Here is a 6,138-nt window from a genome sequence, read left to right on the forward strand (position 1 = left end):
TTCAACCTTACTATGACTGGTCAAGTCACTAGAGCCTTGAACTAGGGTGGACAAGATGACAAACCACCATCTCAATCACTCTAACTAAAAATTATTGACAATTTTAAATCTTATTTTAACACCAAAATATTATTTTGTAACAAAGTACATATTTATTTCCAAACAAATTCATCATAAATAATAATAATAATTTAATTCTAAAATCACATCCCAAATAATAATAATAATTTAATTTATAATAATAAATTAATTCTAAATTTACTACCCAACAAAACACTACATTAAACCAACTTGAAACCCAATAACATCAGACCAGCAAAACACCAAAATTGAAATCCAATAACATCGAACCAGCCAAACACCCCCATAACATAGAACCAGACCAAATACATGTTGAAACGGCAGGAATGGTGGTGCCTCTTACCACACAATACCTCACATGGTATATGGTGTCGTCCGTTTACAAAAATATATCCGTTCAACCCACGAGGTGGAAGCAACATATATTATTTAATGCAGCTTTTACTTGGCCATTACTCAAATCTTAGGATTCTCTCACCCACTTTGCAGAAGATATTTATACTGTTCTCGTTCTTGATTGGACTATGGTCGAGTAATTGTCGTGATCTTGGTTGACTGCGATTCTGGTGTTTCGTTGTACTACAGTAACGATCGCTGGGATGGACCAAAAGACGAGAGTGGAGGTGCAGAGAGATGGTGTCTGGACAGAGGCAGTGGTTGTCGTTGCATATGGTCGTGGGCGAGGGCGTCATTACAAGGTACGCTACGACCGCCACCCTGACAGCGACGCACAGCGGTTGACACAAGATGTTCCCTATACCCGAGTCAGACCCATTCCCCCTCAGGCACCCAACAATTACAATTACTCCATCCGAAACCCAGTTGAAGTTTCTGACAAAGGCTGCTGGTGGCCGGGCATCATCACCCAAGCTATGCGCACAATCATATACAGAAAAGTATCATTTCTCCAAATTATTTAGAGCTAGGGCTTTAGAATATGGCATAGATCTAATTGTTCATTCTCCCTGTAGATTAGTTTTTTCTTCCAACTCCTCTAAATCCTCTACACGGATGAACTATAACTAAGAAAGGCATTTCTCATTGCATTGCCATGGAAATATTACCAAATTATGTGGCATAGAGAAGATGAAAAGTTAAATTGAACCTTTTTTTACCAATTAAACTACTTTGCTTAGTTTTCCTAATTCTGTGGAAAATTTCATTGATAATTTGTATTAGTGAGTTATTTAATTTCTTTAGTGAAGTTGGAGATTCTGTGAGTAGTTGATTAATGAAATGGCTGATCTATTCTTTTCCCTTTTTTTGTAGCAAACAAACAATATCATATATGAAGGAAAATATCCTATGGCTGCAAATAGTGAGACAACTTCGATAGCATCATCTCCCTGGGATATGCAAACTAACGCACAATCTCAAAGGAAGTTTGAAGAAAAAGTAGAAAAGCAGAGAAGGAATCATGATTGGAAAGAAAACAGGGCAACATTAGACGTTGAAGAATGTTCTTTTCAAGCAAGTAGAGATAGAGATTCAGGAAGGCCCAAGACTTTCAATCACGAAAATGCAATATTGAAGAATGATGTAGCCCTATCTAGGAAGAAGAGAAATGATACGGAACAAAATCAGAAAGGAAATCACTTGCTCCGCATTCGATAGGTGTGAAAAGAGTGTATGTTTATGATGATAGAAAGGATGGAAAGTATAGAGGCATTAAAACTACACCAGGTAATGATGCCAAAAGATTTAAAGATACAGAGTTAACAGAATCCATAGATCAAATCTTAAAATACACCAAGACTCCTGTTGAAAGATGTACAGGGAGTGCAATACTTGGTTCTCCTAGAACTGAGCTTGACAACAAAGCTCATAGGAATAATCCGTTGAACATGGTGGCAGAGCAAAGACTAGAAACGCATGATGAAGAGTTACTGGCATATCATTCTGTGATAGAGGCCTTTTATGCTCAGTCTCAGGTTCACTTATCCTGGGAACGTCATGATCTCTTGACCAGTCTCCGTCTTGCATTGCATATTACTACCGATGAGCACACTGACAAGTTGAAAAGGCTGATTTCTCAGTCCTAATTTCTGATGTTTACATCTTGTAAGAATATATTTTATGCAAGCCAACATATTATTATTATGGTTTTCATCAAAACACTCACCCTATTGAACTATTGTTCAATGCTAAAACTCGGTAAAATGATATTGATTTGATCTCTAATGCTCTTGCAGGGCACTGCTGTACAGGAATTTATTTCTGGTGAACATTATCTCACACATAGTAATTGAAATTTGGATTTGATCTTATTTGACAAACTGATGCTTACCCAGTGTAGCCTCAGCGATGTAACTATGGAAAGATTATCAGGGCTTTGGTGAAAATACTTTCCCTATTGAACCATATTTCAATACGAAAATTGAGGTCAGTTCTATCGAAATGGTATTCAAAGTTCATGGAGGGCACAAATGTACTGAGATTCACATGAATGTTAGCTCTTATATTGTATTTTTAAATTTGTGCTTATATTCTTTGCTGCTTCCGTGGAAAAGAAAATAAATGAGTGATATATCATTTCACTTCTTCTAACTTCATAGTGAAACTGGATTATTTTGTTACCTTTGTGATACTAAAAGGGTTGAAGATGAAAAACACTTTCTCTTTGATTGTCTAACTTATACTCAGATTAGATCTAATTTTCAATATATTTGTCACACTACTAACCCTCTTGACCTTTTAACTCGGCAAAACTATGCTGATATTGGAACATTTCTCTTAATGCTTTTCAAGCATAGAAATAAAATCCTAAAGAATTATGAATAATTTTTAACCTTCAATAAGCCCAAAACTGTGAATAAGGCTGGAACTGGAAAAGTATGGGACCAAAAATCTAGTTGACCAAAAAAATACTTAAATATTCATGTGCATCCATATGAATCCAAACCATTATACACAAATATGCAAAGTTTCTCATATATAGAGCAGGGGTGCATATAACCAAAATAGCATTGATTGCAATCTATCTTTGAACCAAAATTACATCAACAAAGAGGCTCTATGTAATGTTCCTTCTTAATAAATTTCTGCTAGAAGAGATCAACCATTTTTTCCATTTTGGAGCTAACACATTTTTTGGGTACCAACTTAGGGAAAGTGGTTCTAATATTAAAGTTCGTGGAATGTGGGTCCACCCCTCATGGAATACGCACCTCTTGGGAGAAAAATCAATTTTGTGAAGGGAGGTCGAAATATTTGGAGGGACCCACAAGGAAAAGTATGGCAGCAATTATAAATAGAAGGTTGGGGCAGCAATTGCCACCTTTTGATAATTTGACATTTACACATTGTTGCTCAAGTTGTTTAGCTCTGTCACAAGTGTTGTTTAGCAGAGTTCTCCAAGGGGAGAACTCACCCTTCTTTCGATGGACTTCAAGTGCCACCCTAGGGAGGTAAATTTGTTGCTACATTTGAAGGGAGCTTGTGGAATTTTGGGAGGACCTTTCAGCCATTACCCTTAGCTAATTTGTGCTCCACGGAGGATGTACTAGAGGATCTCATGCCACTTATTTCAACTATTTTCCAAGGGGTCTTTGTTCTCTAATATGAACACATACATCACAACATGAAGAAAAACAAATTCCCCATAGTTCAAATGAAATTTGACAAAACCAAATCCTTTAATGCGATGAGTGGAGTTGTCTCCAAGAATAATCTTCAAATTGGACTTCCTCTCTACCAAGTTAGAGAGAACCTCCTTATATCAAAAGACGTGATGAGAGGCCCCACTATCAACCAACCAACTATCCCAAGAATTCAAGGAACTAGAAATTGCAGAAATAAGAATATATTCAGATTGATTAGTAGGACTACTTTCATACCTGGAATTTCTTGACCTCTTTTGTGGACGATAACCTTCTTCACAAACATGAGGAAAGTCTCTCCTTTTTCTATCATTCCTTCTACCATCTCTTCTATCATATGACCTATTGTTTTTGTAGACATGATAGTTATTTCTTCTTGGAGCATCTCTTTTCTCAGGGCAATCTGGAGCATAGTGACCTTTCTGATTACAATTGTAGCATTCGACATCTCTATCACGCCTTCTTGAATCCTTGAACTCTCGATTGAATTGAAGAGGTCTTCTTAACTTAGATGGCTTTCCCTTTCCTTTCTTCATATTATTCTTCTTTCCTTGAGCAACGAAGGTTGTAGGCTCTCCTTCATTTGGCCTTTGAATTCTCCCCCTAGATATCATCATTCTTTCCTCTTGATTGCATAGAGCAAGTAGCTCATCAAAAGAAGAGATCATTTCCCTATTGTTAATGGAAGTAATAAACATGTTCCATGATGAAGGAAGACCACTAAGGCCAGTCATGGCCAATGCCCTATTAGGTATAATTTCTTGTGCAATCCGAAGTTGACCTCTGATTTCAGTTATTCTCATGAAGAATGATTGTATAGCCTCTCCCTTGAACATATTAGATTTCTTCAGTTGATTTTTCAAATCAATAATGTGGCTCGAATATTCACTTCATACATGCCAACAATCTTATTGTACATTTCTTTGGAGGTATTCAAAGATGAAATATAAACAAGTAAATGATCTCTTAAGGAATCAATAATGATCTTTTTAGCTTTAATCTGACCTTTCTCATACTTGGATTTGGAAGCTTGAGGAGAATTTTCTGGTGGTGGTGAAATATTTCCTTCCATTAATTCCAAGACATCATACTCATCTAAGGTGACACTGATCCTGGTATTCCAAGATGCATAGATGTACCAACCGGTTGTTCATTTTCCTTGAAATAAGAGGTAGACATTTTTACGAAAATATTTTCCCCTTTCAATCAGCTGCTAGAAGATGGATGCTCTTGCTATATGTCTCTTTGCTTGTCTTCACCTCACCTCTAATACCATGTTAATTTTTAATCAATTGTTCTATGCTGCAACCATTACTTCAACAACATCCATTATCATCAATTTAACATTTTCCAATTCTTCAATTAACCAAAGACAATAGAGAAATAGTAGATAGAACAATTATACAAATGCACAATGAAAGACAACCAAGAGACAAGAGACACAATATTTGGTCAATGACCAGGGAAAACTCCATAAGGGAGAAAACCCTTTGCAATCTTCTTCTATTAGATTGTCTTCAAATATTCAGTCGAGAGAGTACATCATCCACGAATCAAACTCAAGATTTTGTTGATTTTCTGCGACCTTGGGTCTAGGTTAGAGTCTTAAAATCACTGATGCTACCAAACCAAGAATCTCAACCATAAACTACTTTGCACAACGAAAATATAGAGCAGTAAATCACACATGCACAAATATACACAGTTTTTAACAAATTGTACAATAATGTACAACCCTAATCTTCGTTATATTAAACCAAATTTGAATAATACAACAGTCTATGGTATACAAGATACATTGAAAAACTTCGCTGCAACTTTGATGTCGTATCTTATCCTGCCAGTCCTTTGCTCCCGTATTGCTAACTAAATGCCCCTTAGTCATTTAAATGACAACACATCGAGACTCTAGGAGGGCTGCCACCTAACACTACTGCAAGTCACTTACGTAGAATGTACACGGGCTGATCCAATCTTCTCTTTGGGTTGGTCAATTCCCGAGCTCCAAACTGCCAAGCTAGTAGTTACCTTTGTCCATCAAGGTGTTTCACTTTGGCACCAAACTTCATGCAACCTTCAGCTCCTCTTCGTCACTTCAAGATAGCTCGTCTAGGGCTACTTTGGGCTATCAGCACACTACCCTCCACCAGAACAATGATGCCCAATACTACATTGTTGGTTCTGCTCCTAGGATGGACTCTTCACCACCACGAAAAGTCCTCCACACGACACCAATAGACTACAACAACTTTGATCCAAACTGGTCACTTCCTTGACCCAAAAAACACCAAGCACTGCTCCAATAAGCATGCACCAACTCACTCATTTAGGGTACTTAGGCTGCTGCAATTCTGGACTAGTAGGGCACCCAACCACAGTCCCTAACAATCCTAAAATATGGCCCAAAATCACACTTCCTTACTGCGACTTCCCTTCTAAGAGGGGAGGAGACCCTTCG

The 6,138-nt window shown here is 37.3% G+C and overlaps 1 long non-coding RNA gene across 1 annotated transcript; it reads left to right on the top strand.

Moving 5' to 3' along the window:
- Window positions 1-1,718: 1,718 nt before the first annotated feature.
- Window positions 1,719-2,479, top strand: LOC149267409 (uncharacterized). Its single transcript, XR_016253097.1, has 2 exons — window positions 1,719-2,142; window positions 2,274-2,479. It is a non-coding gene; the product is annotated as an uncharacterized LOC149267409 (long non-coding RNA).
- The last annotated feature ends 3,659 nt before the right edge of the window (window positions 2,480-6,138 follow it).

The sequence above is a fragment of the Pinus tabuliformis genome, chromosome 6 (genome assembly GCF_031772625.1).
Source record: "Pinus tabuliformis cultivar Carrire ecotype Pingquan chromosome 6, CPIR1, whole genome shotgun sequence".
NCBI lineage: Eukaryota > Viridiplantae > Streptophyta > Pinopsida > Pinales > Pinaceae > Pinus > Pinus tabuliformis.